The 2,500-nt window shown below is 43.9% G+C and overlaps 1 protein-coding gene across 1 annotated transcript in view; it reads right to left on the reverse strand.

The window, feature by feature from the left end:
- Nucleotides 1-2,246: 2,246 nt before the first annotated feature.
- Nucleotides 2,247-2,500, reverse strand: part of LOC115551822 (BTB/POZ domain-containing protein KCTD16) — a 14,499-nt gene continuing 14,245 nt past the window's right edge. The window contains exon 2 of the mRNA XM_030367376.1: nt 2,247-2,500. This exon is cut by the window's right edge and continues 1,440 nt beyond it. The gene's annotated coding sequence lies outside the window, so the exon portion shown is untranslated.

The following is a 2,500-nucleotide window of genomic DNA, read 5'->3' on the forward strand; positions in this document are numbered from 1 at the left end:
CTGCTTTGTCCTCAACGGCCTTCCGTACATTACCTCCGGCCGATGCCACCAGACGCTCCAATAAGACTACAACGCAACAATCTTATCACAGTAAGACAACGCCTTAGTTAGACATTTTACTACAGTCATTTGAGAATACAACTTTTTATAACGTCCTAACTTCGCCTCAGTATTGAGCCTTCCATTGTTCTCCCTTCTCTCAAAAAACCTCACTGTTGATTATAATAATTCCACCCCTCAAAAAGGCTCTGGCGCGTTGTGAGACTCTTAATACCCAGCCTGTAATCATCGTGTCAGTCGTCCTGCCTCACGCTGAGCCAGCGCTCTGCTGAGTAAGTCAGGGGCCCGTCTTAAGAAGACAGAAGACAAAGTCGCGGGTCTGGCATGTATGAGATGCGTTCTGTCATTGAAGATTCAACCTAATTTACCCCCGAGAGCGGGATTTGGATTATTGACCGTCTATGATGACGAGTGGGAGGCTATCTGGGTGCCCTGTGTAGGATCCCCTTGGTTATTGATCTGCTCGTTAGCAGTGCTTGAAGGGGTGGGAGGGGGTGGGCTTCAAACAGGGTCAGGTGAGTGTGTGAGATAGGGCACATTTCACCACTGATGCGGATTTTTGATAAAAAGCTGAACCATCGATTTCTTCCTGCAACGTTAGTGTTCGGGACGAGTTGAGCACTGGGTGAAGTGTCCCGTATGAGAGGGGAAGAGGTACCACTCCTGATATATAGAACACAGTTGTACTATGTTTATATAATATTGAAAATGATGTTATATAGTGTATGTACAGTATATTAAGTCACAGCCGCCCTTTGATTGATTGACCACATTCAACCACGCAGTGGTGCTAACGCTAGTCCTGAATAGTTTCTTCCCTCGATGCATAGAGCGGTCAACACAACACCACATACAGTTGTATGAGCTGGAGATTAGTCAGAATCTACAAACATGACCTTAGGTTTACCTGGGTAAATTAGAACCTGTGTAGGCCTTGCATATTTATTTACCTTTCCACCCATTAGCAATTAAAGACTGAATTGTACCTGAACTTCGAGAGATGCTTCATGAACCACCTCCAGAGTGCAAGCTTGTTTACCTTGTCGCTCTGAGTAAACAACGTGTTGGACATGCCCACTCGCCGAGTCATACCTAGCCTGAAACAACAATATCACAGAGGATAAAGATTTCGTTTCATCCCCTTCCTTGTTAATACATGAGGGATACTTAATGCTCTTGCTGTATAAGCTTTTTTTAAAAGGCATTCATATGCACTGATCTGCGTCCATATGGCTCGCTGACAAAGAGCTTTGAACCACAATGAAATGTCAACAAAAACAAAAGCTATGTGCAGTAGCTTTAAGCGCCGTTCCCATGTCAGCATGCACTGACGATTGATGTCAGTTCATATATTCACCTATGATGACGTTCAAGTGTTTGTCGTTTTAACACAACTTACACTAATTATAACCCTTATATATTATATCCTTATATTGAGTGCCTCGTGTCACACTTAGCCTTAACCAAGCGTTATTTTTGGTGTTTGAACTTGTGTTGGAGGACATTTTGTGCCCCATGAGGGAAGACAGCTCTTCATCTATCAGCGATGTGAGACAGGTTTTTTATTTGGGGGAGGGGGGGGGGGTGGAACGCTGTTCTTTGCTTTCGCTCGCCCCAAATCCTCTTCCTCGCAATGGAGTATTGTGGCGACACTGCAGAATACGTTAGCTAAAAATAGTGGCGTCTATAAATGGTGAATGCGATGTGCGGTTACTCTACCTTCCCCCATTTCTTGAGGATCTCTGAAGACGCACTGAGAGAGAGACAGCGAGAGACAGCGAGAGAGAGAGAGAGAGAGAGAGAGAAAGAGAGAGACCTCAAAATGTCAAGAAGGAGTGGTCTATTTCACTTCCTAAATGGCGCCAATTGGTGTATTTGGGATGTGTGGTGGGGAGGGACAGGGCACAGTTTTGCAACAGCAGCCAAAATGATTGTGATTCCAGCCCACGCCAGTGGAACGGCTCTTCTGCAGTGAGCAAGGAGATGCATGGAGAAGTGTGCTATTGTGCAGAAATCTTGAAGCGTGACTGATGAATTGTTAAGCCTCCGTTTCATTCTTCCCACTCTGAGCGGTGAAAAGTAAGCGTGTTTAATTAAATCAATTTAGACTCAATTTTAATTAAGATCTTGGACGTTTCTATTTGAATGGAGAGAAAGAAAGCGAGAAGAAAAAGGAGAAACGGAAATAGATTTTGAATCAATTTAATCAACCTTTTCATTCTCTTACAGTCAGGGGGATAATCAAATATCAATTAGCATTATACATTCTAACTACACAACATTGTCTACCCTACACATTATGATAGCATGGGACAAGAATGAAACAGCACAGTTGCAAAACAGAAGGCTAGGTAGTGCCCCCCTACTTGGCCGAAGCCACAGGCTCAATGCACTAGATCGAATCCACCGAAAAGAAGAAAATGCATTGAACGGTTGTTGA

This window comes from Gadus morhua, chromosome 10 (genome assembly GCF_902167405.1).
Source record: "Gadus morhua chromosome 10, gadMor3.0, whole genome shotgun sequence".
Taxonomy (NCBI): Eukaryota; Metazoa; Chordata; class Actinopteri; order Gadiformes; family Gadidae; genus Gadus; species Gadus morhua.